This window comes from Ctenopharyngodon idella, chromosome 18, assembly GCF_019924925.1.
Source record: "Ctenopharyngodon idella isolate HZGC_01 chromosome 18, HZGC01, whole genome shotgun sequence".
In the NCBI taxonomy this organism is placed as follows: Eukaryota; Metazoa; Chordata; class Actinopteri; order Cypriniformes; family Xenocyprididae; genus Ctenopharyngodon; species Ctenopharyngodon idella.
Window position 1 is genome coordinate 840,001 of NC_067237.1, and position 15,058 is coordinate 855,058.

Sequence of the window (15,058 nt, forward strand, 5' to 3'; positions counted from 1 at the left end):
TTCCAGAGGCCATGAAAGTTTTGTGAAATAAAAGTTCTGCCGCTGGCTGGCAGCTTTTTAAAAAAAGAAAAAACGCTGGCGTGGAAAGAGTTAATTCTATCATCCGAATGAAAATTACATTATCATATTTTCCCTATAGCTGTTGGATGAACACAATGAAGCTGCACTTACATACATTCAAGCAAGGATCAACTACAGAATAAGGCTAGATTTGAACCAAAACATTATTGTTTTACTGATTAAAATTAGCAGACAATGATAGACTGTGCAATGGCAGATTCCCCTGTGCAGTGCTACTGGGGCATGTTGTCACAAAAAGCTGTGCAATAACAGTGTTCAGTAGCTTCAAAATGAAACTAAGTTAGTTCACCCAAAAATGAAAGTTATCCCATGATTTACTCACCCTCAAGCCATCCTAGGTGTATATGACTATCTTCTTTCAGTCAAATACAATCTGAGATTTATTAAAAAATATCCTGGCTGTTCCAAGCTTTATAATGGGATTGAACAGTAACCGAGATTTTGAAGCTCAAAAAAGTGCACCCATCCATCATAAAAGTAATTTATATGACTCCAGTGGGTTAATAAAGACCTTCTGAAACAAAGCAATGTGTTTTTATAAGAAAATGATCCATGATTATAATTCAAACAAATAGGGCTGGGCTACAAACTCAAGCTCCTCCCACATTTCTCTTTAAAATTTCTCGTTTTGCACTTCCAATTCGTGACCGGTGTTTTGTTTCGCTCTATCCTCGGTGCTTCCGCGTTCGTTATTACGTCATGCGTCGGGTCAGAGGTCACTCTTCGACTGGAACTAAACTCGCATAAGGCTGTTACCAGAAGCCAATAATTATTGTTTATAAAGTTATGGATATTTTTCTCACAAAAACGCATGACTTCACTTCAGAAGGTCTTTATTAACCCCCTGGAGTCGTATGGATTTCTTTTATGATGGATGGATTCGCTTTTTTGGGCTTCAAAAAAAATGGTATCATTCACTCCCATTATAAAGCTTGGAAGAGCCAGAATATTTTTTAATATAACTCTGATTGTGTTCGTCTGAACGAAGATAGTCATATACACCTAGGATGGCTTGAGGGTGAGTAAATCATGGGATAACTTTCATTTTTGGGTGAACTAACCCTTTAAGACTTAAAAAAAAAAAATCTTAGAAGTCTTTAAAGAAAAAGTATTCTTAATTTTCTTTCTATATTTTGTGGTGAAGTGAGATTGACTCGAATGCTCTTTTGCATGTCAGGGAGGCTGAATGGCTTGTTTTTCCCCATCATTCTGTCAGTGCCGTGAAATGGTCAACAGCTCTGAGCCTCAGGCTCTTTCTGTCAGCAACACTAAATATCTTCGCACACAGTGTCCCTACAGATTCTCTCTGTCTGTTAAACCCTCTCCTAGAACACACACACACACACAAACACGCAACCTACATCTCACGTCAGGTCCGATGGGAGCCGCCGGCTTCTTCTGCTTGTCTGTTAAACTATTGCTTCATTCACATGAGCGCACACATACGCTCTCATCAGTCCCTGCTGGAAGTTGGCCTGAATGTTTTAGTTGTTATATGATTTATTAAACTGTTTTCCTGTGTAATTCATTTGCTTGGGTGTGAATCATTTAGTAGCGCTAAATATACCTGTGTTTACTCGTGTAATCAGTTTAACAAAAGTTAAAGTCAGAGAGCGTGTACAAATACACCTGGGTCTCTCAAATGAATATGATTTCAGATTATTTTAGGGTGTTTTTGAGCTATAATTTCCATTTTGAATGATTGAACTATTGGCATTTGAGTCATTTGATTTGGGAATCGGACTACACTGTATGCTTGTTTTTGTTCTTGCCATTGCTCTTTCTTTTAACTGCATCACATTCAATACGGACTGCTGTGCACATTTCAGATAAAGAGGTAAATTGCTCTGTAGATGCACACATGAAGCCATGTGGGTTTCTGTGTGACTTGATGTGCCTCAAAGAATCTATGACTCAAGTGAATCACACACTCTTTGATGAATCTCTGAAGTGTGCTCTTCAAATAAACGAGTATAAAAAGCAGATGTCATTCTGCTGGGAATGTGTGTTGCTTTCTAATGGCTAAATAAGCTGCAGTAGAGTCTGATTGGTGTCTTATCCAGCAGAGACCCCGAGAGGCCATTATACGAAACTAATGCCGGGTTCAGACTACATCTCTCTTTCTTTTCACCATGTTTGAAAGCTGTATACGGAAGAGCTTCTGTGCTCCTATTGGTCAACGTGGTCACATGTGACAGAACCCATCATGGAGGACCGAAAAGCAAAAGTTCCAAAGCACAAAGTTGCCTCCATTGTAGTCTTGAGTTTTCTTCACAATATTCCTCATTTAAATAATTCATGCTCAGAATAAAGTATGGTTGAGTTAGTTAGTAGTGTGTTGAAACTGGCGGTTATGGTAAGGGGCGGGACATTTCCCAAACACCAATCACAACACACCGCTCCAGCCGACCAATCGGAGCACATTGTGCTTTTCAGAAGGAGGGGCTTCATAGAGACAGGAACTAAACAGAGCGTTACTGACAGACTAGGAAGAGAGGAGCTGAACAATGGAGAATATGAGGAAAATAATCAACATTCAAGCAGGAAAACCTGTTCTAGTAGAGCCCAAAAACAACATCAAGACTTTGAATAATAAAAATGGGGTGATGATGGGTGAAGGACGCAGGAAAACTTTGCACGATATGATAAGAATTTTTGTGCTGTCAAAGCACAAAAATAAATCTAATTGAAATTCATTTCAGAGACTTTGCCACGCGAGACAAACAGCACGCGCTGACCTTTAAGCGTCCTGAGAGACCCCAGTCAGCCAAATCTGACATAAACACAGCTAAGTGCTAATGGCTACTGCGGTCGGACGGCGTCTTTGTCCTGTAAAATTCATCGGGGAGCGCATGCGTCTGCAGACGTGGAGGACGCGACTTTCATTTGCATGCTTTGCGAGACGCTCCGGTTCAGTGAGAAAGCAGAGCTGCGACTCGCTCCCGTCTCCTCCTCCTTCCTCTCTCCCTCTTTCTCATCTGAATCACCCTGCCTTTGGGGCTTTACCAAAGGAGACTCTTCAAACAAGGCTTTGTACTGAAGTAGCGAATCAAGATTAATGCACTTCCACCGCACGACTTGCTCGAAGGGAGAGAGACCTAGTATAATTAACACCACGGGGCCTGGAAGGAGAGTCAGGGGAGGGAAATCATACAAAATCATAGAAAACAGAGGGAATGATGATGACACGGCTGATATTTTTCGGTCCGCTCTTTTCATCCTTGAGTGATGCATTGTTTTGATCGCACAGTCAAATGCGAGTTTGCCGTAGCCCGGGAGCCATCTTGGTTGAGCCGTGTTTACATGTCTAATTTCCTTCTGTCGTCATTTTAGTTGAGAACAATGTTGATTACATTAGTTTACACAGGGCAAAAAAAGATGTTCTCCCAAAAAAGAAAGTTCTGTTATCGTTTACTCACCCTAATATCATCTCAAAACCATTTCACCTCCGTTGAATCAAATTGTTCTATTTTCTATTTTCATTTTACAATTTTAGTTAAAGTTTTAGACAAAGTGTCTATATAGTTTTTAGTTTTAGTGTTTAGTTTTAATGAATGATAATAACCCTGGAATGAACCCTTTAAGCTTTCAAAAGGATGTTAAAGCACCATAAAAGTGGTCAAAAAACAAAGACCAAAATTTAAGTTGTTATTCTTTGAGAAATTGGACATAACTGGAGTTTAGAAAAATGTAGCAGAATTGGTGGTTAAAGACGACTCAAAAAAAACGAGTAGTTCACAAATATAGGTAATTTTTTCTCTTGAACTCATAAGGCCTCGATATACTCATGGAGAAGTTCTTTTTGTTCTTCGCTTAGGGGTTAAAAAAGAGGTTTTAAATACATGAGCAGTGAAATGCTGTTTACGAATATCCGGACGCCATACACGCTGCTGAGAGCGACGTTTGAATATGTAATGAATATGTAAATATGTGCTGCACGCTTTCCTCTCAATAACAAAATAAACACAACAGAAATGACAGAAAACAGCAGTTCAGAAAGCATCTGATCAGAGCGATGTGGATATATTTGCACCAGCTCTGTGATTCGGCACTCCAGTCACGTCACATTTATTTATACAGCAGTTTATACAATAGATTGCTTTAAAGCAGCAGCTTTACAGTATTAAACATGTCTTTTTTAAAGGGGACCTATAATGCCCCTTTTTCAAGATGTAATATAAGTCTCTGGTGTCTCCAGAATGTGTCTGTGAAGTTTCAGCTCAAAATACCCCACAGATCATTTATTATAGCTTGTCAAATTTGCCCCTATTTGGGTGTGAGCAAAAACACGCCGTTGTTGTGTGTGTCCCTTTAAATGCAAATGAGCTGCTGCTCCCGGCCCCCTTTCCAGAAGAGGGCGGAGCTTTAACAGCTCGAGCTTCGGTCGCTCACCAACAACAAAGCTGGAGAATCTCACGCAGCCAAAATGAGGATTGTCAGTAACAGTGTTCAGCCTTACATTGTTCAAACCGGAGTCGACACTGATGGAGAGACTCAGGAAGAAGTTACAACTTTTAGAATGAAACTGGACATTTCTGAATGGTTAGTGGATAAATTTATGTAGTTGCTGTGGAGTTGATTCAACTCATCGACTAGCATGTGCCGTCATGTTAATCTTTTGTGCAAATCCAGTGTTGAATTGACCCTCGTTTGTGAAGCAGTCCGGCGTAAAATGACGGCATGTCAACAACACTCTACTACAACAACTCTTCCTCTTCTCTAAAGCAGCCCAACATGGCCTCGCCCCCTTTGTTGCGTGTTCTCGGGGGTGGGGTTTATGTAAATTTTAGGGTTAGTGATGTCACTAACCCAGGAAGAAGCTCGTTGTAGTCCCTACCAGCCGTTTGTTGTAGTCCTTAAACAGTGATTTCTGTAAAAGAAAATATCTCCCTTTGCATTCAACTTTGAGTGTCAACTTTGCAGATGTTGTTTATGCTCAAACAGCAACATTACACACTAACTAAAGTTAAAAAAGCGAAATCATAATCAAGCTTCAGTTTCTACTATAAAGTGGCTCTCCAGTGTATTCCTGTTTTCACTTGTGCCTGTTTTACTTTTCATTCATGATCAGATTTGCAAAAGCTACAGTTGAGCAGCCGATCGATAACTTTACGTCATCCAGCAGTCGATCGATCACTATGAACAACAATACAGCCATAAAATCATTGTACCATCAACCATCACCGCAGAAACTAGATTGATAGGAGAATACACCTGAAGATGATCCTTTTTGAATGGATTACGTGTTTCATATTCTAGTAGGACATGCTTTCAGATCACAATCACTTTACTCTCGACATTCGGACTCAAATGAGTAACACGGTTTCCTGCTGATTTCAAAACCCCAATCCAATTTTGCTGCTCTAGATGAAATATGTGTCGTAAAGTGATGCTTCAGCAAGTTAATTGTGCAAAAACATCTACAAACCCCTCAACACACACCGTGACGATTGGCTAATATTCAAAGTACGGAGTGTGTGTGTGTGTGTGTGTGTGTGTGTGTGTGTGTCGGTCGGATGGTTCTCCCCGTCCCATGAATAGCATTTTCATCATCACAGCTATCATTTACACTGGAGTGAGTAGAACAGAGGGAACGTGTTCACTACACTGTAAATATATAAATAAATGTAAGTTTACCAGGGACAGGAATGAAATATGGCATTCCCATTTCAATGCAAATGAAGGAGAGAATGAATGCTGCTTTGGATTTACAGAGCTACATCACAATGAGAGCGTCACACCAGTGTTTCTCTGCACTCAACACTCTCCTATAGGCTGAGGAAATGAGCGTCCGGCGCCACAAATGAAACTGTCTGTCAGCATGAATCCAGAGCAAAACCGAGGTGTCTTCTCGCTCTTATCGCTGGGTTTGCATTGCATACGGATGTTTATTTAATACTGCGGTTCTTTTAATGAAAAAATTACAGTCAGGATGAAGGAAACTCCTCCTCAGAGGAACTTTCTGAGGTTTATTGTTTGTCCCACAATGTGAATATGCCTCCTGATCAATTCTTTTCATTATTTGTCTCTTTTGTCTTGCCATATTATCGCAGTGCTAAATCAAGTTGCTTCTGTTTAGACATTTTGCAATCTGCCTCGTTCATTTCCGAATGGAGACGCGTGTGGGTTCTGGGAAATTGCACAGGTGTGAAAATATTGTGTTGCGTTCATTTGTATGATCGATTACAGGAGGGCTCTGTAGGCCTTGGAGACACGAGATGGAAGCTGGAGTGAGTTTTTCCGCTCCTCTCTCAGTGCTGTGGATGCGTTTGAGCGTCCCTCTCGCGCAGGCGGATGGGTTTGGTGTGTCCTTGCAGCAATCAGTCTTGCTTAAATTTCATTCGTTCACAAATTCTCTTTGTCAGACTTGTGAATTTGCAGCCTGTGCTGGCAAGAGAGGTTTGTTTGTCACAAGCGCTTTCTGTGATTTAATGCAGTGTACTGAAAAAAAATGCAGTTTTATTTATAAGTATATATATATATACACACACACACACACACACACACACACAAAACAGTTCTTTCTGGTTCTCCAATCTGATTGGCTGAGAGCCGTGTGATATTCTAGTGATAACGGCACTCCTACCTTTTCACTGTTTGTATCACTTCGCTTGAAGCGACTGTCATGGCGGCCGATCAAATCTGCCGTAATTTTTACAAATACTACACTTGTTGTACCACAAACTGTAGTTTTAAGAGTTTTTAGGCGAGAATGTAGCTGTTTAGACCTGAAATATTCATATCATATTAAATCATAGCACCCAGTTCACAATTTGTTTGGATGTTTTCGGAGATGTGAGCTCCAGGCCGTCAGCGGCTGTTCAGTGCTCGAGTACCCGCCGAGAACAGCTTCATCTCGGCCAGTGCTTCGGGGATTTGCTGCTGTGTGGTTAAACATGAGATATAATTCATTTTGAGTACATAAAATGAACAATATTTGGTCTTATTAATCTATTGTTCATGAGCAAATCGAATTTGGCTATGTTAAATTTAATAATTTAATATTAAGGCTATATTTAACTTACATCCTGTTGAGCACTGCTTTTGTACGTTTGATTGAATTGTACAATTGTGTTTTATTTCCTATTGTTTTTTATAATAGCTATTGTTGTTAATTTAAATATTGTTGTTCAATAAATATTATTTTATATAAATAATATGTTGTATTTGGTATTGAGAAAGGGTCCATTAGTGCGTAATATGGATTGAGTGAAAGTCACATTAATACACCATTAGATGGCGACAGATTTTACGAATGAATGAGTCAGTTGCAAGAGGCTTATATATACATATGTGTGACCCTGGACCACAAAACCAGTCACACGGGTATATTTGTAGCAATAGCCAACAATACATTGTATGGGTCAAAATTATTGATTTTTCTTTTATGCCAAAAATCATTAAGTAAACCTTAAGATATTAAGTAAAGATCATGTTCCATAAAGATATTTTGTACATTTCCTACCATAAATATATTAAAAATATATTTTTGTGAGTGTTTATGCATTGCTAAGGACTTCATTTGGACAACTTTAAAGGTGATTTTCTCAATATTTTGATTTATTTGCACCCTCAGATTTTCAAATAGTTGTATCTCAGCCAAATATTGTCCTGTCACCATCCAACACACCATGCATCAATGGAAAGCTTATTTATTCAGCTTTAAATCTCAATTAAAAAAAAATGACCCTTATATGACTGGTTCTGTGGTCCAGGGTCACATATATAAATGTTTTGAGACATGAGGAAATGTAATGCTTCTCTCATGATGCTTTGCAGACTCTGCTCTGGCTGTGTTTTGGAGGAGGCGTGGCTTTGTAGACTTTCAAAGCTATCTTGCTATTGCTTGCCTTGAAATTGCCCACCCTACCTTTAATCTAATACATATTGCTCTAATATAAATGTAAGTATATTATCTTAGGTCATTTTTGCATCACTATAGCGTTACATTATATTAAATCCAAAACGGCTTACATTGCATTTGAGGTATACATTTTATTAGTCCATGCAGAATTGAACCCATGGCCTTGCCGTTGCTACCGCCATGATCTTCTGTTCAACACTGAGTCTGTGTTGAGATCCGGGTAATGCACAGAAACCTCCTTATGCTGTAGAAACGACAGCGAATCTTCACGTCACCTCCAAACCTCTGATGGTACAGAGGATCCAGAAGAGACAAAGTCGGGAATCTCTCAAGGCGTTTCGGCTGACTTGAGCACGGATGACGGGACATAAAAAGAGTTACTGCCTCGTGCATGAGCTTCACCCAATATTTTCCCTTTGTCCGCCATCAGATCAAGTCGAATCAAACTCAAAATGAGCAGTATGGGCTTGACAGTTAAAGAGGAGGGTTTCAGGGAAGCAAATAACTTCCGAAAAGCATCCCGTTTTATTTTAACAGACTGCTTTGTAATGAAAAGATCTGAGCAGGTCATGTTACGCTGCTCCGCAGTTCATCAAAACATGTATTTCTGACTCACGACATGGGAATTAACTAATGTTAACACATGAAACCTTATGATAAAGTGTTACCCATTCATTTTTTATTCTTAAATCAATGCATTTTTATAACCCTAAACATGTGATTTGCTTGAATGAGTAGAAGCACCAAAATAAAGCACATTTGCAGAAGTAGACAAAGGTATATTGTACTGTATCAGCATAACTCTGAACATCACATGCAGCTTTTGCTCAGGGATCCATTTTGTATGGAAAATCTTTCTTCTGTTTCTGTTTGTTCAGTCTCAACACACACCGCAGGTACATGGCTGATTGACTCTAATTATGTATCTAAACGAACCAACTTCGTTCTCCAGCCTGCAATATTGGTTTTCCTCAAATCTTAAAGTTGCAGGGGCTTGTGTGTGACATAATTAAGTTCTGTCCAAGTTAATTCTCTGGCAGGTTTAATGATGCATTTAAAGCTATTCCTCTAGCAGCATTAGCGCTCCGCAGGGAATGAAGTGCAGCTGAGTGCATTAAAAGTTTGGACGTACCTGCTGTAATGGTTTAGGGATTGGTGATTGGATAAGATTGGAACATTGGTGCCTAATGAAAGCCATCTAAGCCTTGCCTGTGCAACGGTCTTTTAAAGGTGTCTCATTGTGACGGGCGGGAATGACGAGACGTTCTGGAATTCATGATGCTTCACAAGAGCATTCTTAAGGTTTCCAGGATTTTTTTCCAGGTTCACATCTTCTTGCGCCTGAACAGACATATCCAAACAAAATTATGTCAAAATGGCAAGTATCCTTGTAAATATAGTCAGTTATGTGTTAACTGAACGTAAACAGTAGAGAAATAAAATGCATGTGTATCAGTATATTGGATCCGTGCATTAGCTCTTAAAGTGACAGCAGCCTAATAAACCTGCTGATCTCTGTGTTATTAATGTTAATCAAACAACAAAAGACAAAGACCAATCACCCATTGCTCTTGATTTAATAACTTTTGTAACTTTAATAAGGATTAATCTGTTTCAAAAATATTTATGGCTGGTAAATTTTCTTAAGTCAGCGGTCACTGGCAGGTGTGGCATTTAGTTAGTTTTTTGGCCCTGGTTATATCGTCATCTGCGCTACAACATCGTTGCCTTTCTTTGATGATGTTCCAAACAAGTGTTTATGAACACAGTGAACACTGCGCAGGGACCCTGGCTTCACTTTTAGACACACACTCTCAAACTTTCCTGAGCACTTCCCCTCGAGGGAATCCCCGCCGCCATTTTGAAGTGCGTTCAACTTAGTCAAGTGGATGAGGAAGTGTATTTGGACGGACCCTCGACCCCTTGACACTCGTGCAACATAAGCAATGACGTACATCCGAATGAACGAGACGGAGGGAGGTTAGAGAGGGAAGGGCGTTAAAAAATTTGACTAAAATTGGACAGTCAGTCGGAATGCACCTCCAGACTGTTCATCTTTCACTCTCTGCTTCATTTTAATTCACTCAAAATGCACTATGGACTCTCTACTACCACCTGTGCTTGAAATGTGAAATTGCAGCTCTGGACATAATTACTGGCATAAATCAGACCAAGGAAACCCAGATTTTCATGTTTTGTTTATTTTCAATTAAAAATTAAACAACAAATCTTCAGCAGTCTATCTTTAAATATGGCCTCTGCTTACATAAATACTGTACACTGTTCTGGATAACATATATATATATATATATATATATATATATAATGTATTTTTCTGTTTTTATTTTAATTTTAGTTAACATTTTAACATTGTGCTTTTGTTTTGTCATAAGCTAAACGAAAATGAGAAATATTGAATTGGCAACTAACTGAAATAAAATAAGATTATTTTAAAATATTTTATTTCCGTTAACATTTATTACTATTTTTTCCGGTTTAATTTTTAATTTGGTTTACTATAATAATAACTGTGGGTAACAGTAAGAGATTATACTGTATATATGTATGTTATATTTATATACTCAGTGTATCAGTGATTCTTTTTTTCTTTCTTTCCTCTACTGTGTTTCTGAATAAAATCCCAAAAATGTTTCATTTACTCACCAAGAGACAGATTTTCGTTTAGGCTTGTATTCACATGTAAACATGATCAGAGCACATGCATGGAACAAATATGGTGAATGGAAGTTTGGAAACGTGATGTTAACAATCTCTTTGTGTTTCGAAGATGAGGGCAAGTAAATGAAGGCATAATTTTCATTTTTAACTATACAGTTTCCTTTAAGTGCTAAAGCAGCGTCCATTGTCCTCTTCTAAAGTCTGTCTTTCTTTGTGTTTCAGATCCAGCAGTCAGCGAGCGACACGAGCACGAACCATTCCTCCGATCCAGCAGCGTTTCATAAGGGATTTAAACTTGTGTGTTTCACGCATGGATAGTAAAACTTTACATTTTGACATTTCACTCAATTTGATTCCTGTGTGCATGAGGGAAGCCGCATGTGGGGTGAAACAGAGCAACGACTGACTGATTGATCATGAAAACCCACCCATGCGTCGATTCATACGCCGAATTGGACTGAACTATAAAGGTATGAGAAGAACCCAGACAGAAAACCTCCCTTTCATATTCCCCACTCGTTCCTAAATAACATCAAGAGCCTGTCCTCATTTATCTCTCCCACCTTTGCTCATCCTCGAGCGTCTGAGATGTATGGCATGAGATTGTAATTGTATGCAGAACGTGTTAAAGGGGAAATCTGTTTGAAAAGCATTGGTTCTGACAAGCTCTCGGCTCCAGCACTGACACCAGCTCTGCATTAGGACAGAAGCTCCATGCAACATCTCTGACCTAATAGAAAGTGAGTAGCTTAAAAAAGCAGCCGGCGAACCGTCAGCATCTCAGACGAGGAAGGCGCTGGATTTCTCTCCTTCCCTCTCTCACTAGCTCCTTACGACCGGCCTAATTAATGCCTGCCCGTGAAGTAACTTGTAGCTGTCAGCGTCTGCCTGCTCCGCAAAAATCCAATAACTTCAGGGAGCAATTTAGATGGAACACCAGCTAAGCTCCTGAAAACTATGAATGCTGCATATGAGACACGCCCCGCGTCCTGCGCTGAGATCGCTAGTGTTCATGTCTGTAACACCACAGCTGGAATGAATTGCAGATTGTATTTTGAAACTCTGTTTTTTTTTTTTTTATATATATATATATATATATATATATATAGGTACATTGAATATAGGTACATTGAATATTGGATATATTTGAATTTGAAATGTGCCAAAAAATAATTGGAGGCTTTATTGCAAACATGTTGTGCCTGTCTTTTATTACGTATGTAAATTAAAATGGTTCTCACTCTTAGAAGTTTCCATGACTACCTGCTTATTCAAAAGTGCATTTTTTTCATGTTTTTGAAAGAGTCTCTTCTGCTCACCAAGGCTGCATTTATTTGCTCAAAAATACAGTAAAAATTGTGTAATGTTATTACCATTTAAAATAACTGTTTTCTATGTGAATATATAGTAAAGTGTAATTTATTCCTGTGATCAAAGCTGAATTTTCAGCATCATTACTCCAGTCTTCAGTGTCACATGATCCTTCAGAAATCATTCTGGTATGATGATTTGATGATCAAGAAACATTTATGATTATTATCAATGTTAAAAACAGTTGTGCTGCTTCAGATTTTTGTGGAAACCGGGATGCATACTATTTTTCAGGATGAATAGAAAGTTCAAAAGAACAGCATTTATTTAAAGTAGAATCTTTTTTTAGCATTATAAATGACTTTAGTGTCACTTTTGATCAATTTATTGCATCCTTTCTGAATAAAAGTATTGATTTCTTTCAAAAAAAAATCTGAGATAGATAAATAGATTTTTATTTTATTTTTTAAAATTCATCAATTTTCTTTCTGTTTGCAGGTTTAATGAGATTGTACTTTGTGTGTTCTGTCTGACCCTATTTATAGGCTATTTCTGTGATTTGGAAGCCCGTCAGAAGTGATATAGATATATCAGGGCAAATAACCCCGAGGAAGACTTCCATGTGTCTTCTGTAATTTCTTTACCTCCCAGCCGGGGCAAATGTCATTGGATTAAAGAGAAAGAAAAGCCAGTCTTCAGATAGTTTTGTTGAACATCACTGTATGCGGTAAGCCTGGCTGCGAGGAACATCACAGATACTTATATTGTCTGTTGGTAAAGGACAAAATAAAGGCCGTCCTTATAAGTTGCTGTAATATTCCACTATATTTAAAAGAGCTGGAAAACTCAGTTTTGTTATGAATGTCAAAGTCATCAAAGCTGTCTATGTTTATGTCCAGAGATGCTTCAGCCTTGACTTTTATTTCCATTTGCATTTTGAAGAATCAGTTTGGAAACAAGAGGGCCTGATGTCAAAAACCAAGACCTTTCTCATTTTCATCCGGCAACAGGGTGATCAGCAGGATAATGCACCTGCCACAAAGCAAAAATGGTTCAGGAATGGTTTGAGGAGCACAACAACGAGTTTGAGGTGTTGACTTGGCCTCCAAATTCCCCAGATCTCAATCCAATCGAGAATCTGTGGGATGTGCTGAACAAACAAGTCCGATCCATGGAGGCTCCACCTCATAACTTACAGGACTTAAAGGATCTGCTGCTAACATCTTAGTGCAGATACCACAGCACACCTTCAGGGGTCTAGAGGAGTCCATGGGTCAGCAAAAGGGGGACCAACACAATATTAGGAAGGTGGTCATAATGTTATGCCTGATCTGTGTATATATATTTCCCCCCTCAATTGGAACATTTCAAGCTTAAGTACCAAAAACGCTTCTTACTCTTTTACTAACCTTGAAGGTAAAACTCTGCTTTTTAAATGTTCTAAAAAAAAAAAAAAAAACGATCAATAAAACACGCTGAGCAGAGTAAGGCTGAACTAGAACATGCTTTATTTGATGCACTATGTTTAAAAATAGATGATGAACTTCTGGCTGTCTCACCCCTCTTAAGGTAAAGAGTTTAGACAGACGACTGAGAGTCTTTCAGAGACTAATGCTTATGGAGATCCAGTACTCTTGAGGATCATCATATGCAGTGATGCTAATGCTGAATTGCCACTTCTATGAACCATAACAGTTCCAAACATCTCTCTGTTTACTACAGCCTTTGGCAATGTACTGCCATTTCAAAGACGTCTGTAGTCCAGTCAGCTCGGTATTCAATTCGAGCTTGTTATTATAAATGTCTTAATATTACAAGGATGAAAAAAATATATTGCTTTAACTTCAATGCATATAATTTTTTTTGGGTGGTTCGTGCATTTAATATTTATGTTGGTGCATCAAATTTTAGTCACGCATGCAAATCACCAAAATAGTTCACCACAGTTGTGTATCAGTGTGAAAACACACACAGCGTAACGAGTGTCTGTGTTTGAAATCACACAAATCAGATTTACTTACTGCCTCATAAATATTTTAACATCTTTGCACCATTAACTGAGTTTGATGAATTGAATTGATTTTTCTGTACTAAATCTCACACTTTGGAAATACAGCTGGCATGCTTACATTATTAATAAATGTATATTAATAAATGAAATGAGAGGTGTGCGAACTACAGCAAAAACAGAGCAAATGAATCCATCCAATCAGTGCAAGAATGAGAAACCCTGTGGCAAACACTAGAGGCTTGTGTGCATTGCTTTTGGCAGTTTGTGTTCGTGAAAAAAATCTGTTTTTCATACTAATTAATGTAGCTTTTGCTTTGATTTTATAATCCCAAAGAGAATATGAAAATATTTAAGATTCATTAATGGCCTTCTGTAGCTGGTGCTCTTGAAATCAGGAATATTTACGGGGGGATCTGCTGTTTATTTGTGCATGCTGTCGTACCAGATTGACTAAAGGAACAGTGCAATTTATGTAATGCTGTTTGCACATTTTCACATTTTGCAAACTAGTTATAGACATAATATTAAGATTAAAAAAAAAAAGAGTAAATATGGCACTGTGTTGTTAGCATGCAAGGTTTTTCACTGAACATATCAGTTCAAATTCATATTCATGCAACGGCCAAATGCATAAACACAAACCGAAAAGAGGAAGATGACGTTTTACTTTTGCTTTATTTTCAGCAGCGCTTGAGCAGTCCGGCCCTAATTAAAGCGTTCCGGTCCACGGCACGGCAGACAAGATGGCAACCAGAGGCTATTTCATTTCCTCTGGTCTTTTTAGACTGTGATTACAGCTGTTTACAATGGAGAAGAAAAAGAAAATAACAATAACAACAACGACGACGGTCTGATGGAAGGTTATACGGGAGAGGAGACACTGTGAACCTCCATATGTTTTCTCACAGGACACTGTATTTTATCATATCCATCAGAAAATATAACAGCATATGAGTTTACAATGACATGAGGGTGAGGAAACATTTTGAACATTTTGGAGCAGAACACAGATTCGAAGTCAACATGTGAAAGAACCTTTATTTTCCAGATCTGCCATGGAAAATATATACTTTTGAATGGCATTAGGAACTGTACAGTGCTTTGAGGAGATT

At 38.5% G+C, this 15,058-nt stretch overlaps 1 protein-coding gene across 1 annotated transcript in view; it reads left to right on the forward strand.

Moving 5' to 3' along the window:
* Positions 1–11,873, forward strand: part of cd276 (CD276 molecule) — a 96,537-nt gene extending 84,664 nt beyond the window's left edge. The window contains exon 8 of the mRNA XM_051869665.1: positions 10,847–11,873. The gene's annotated coding sequence lies outside the window, so the exon portion shown is untranslated. The remainder of the gene's footprint in view (positions 1–10,846) is intronic.
* Positions 11,874–15,058: the final 3,185 nt, after the last annotated feature.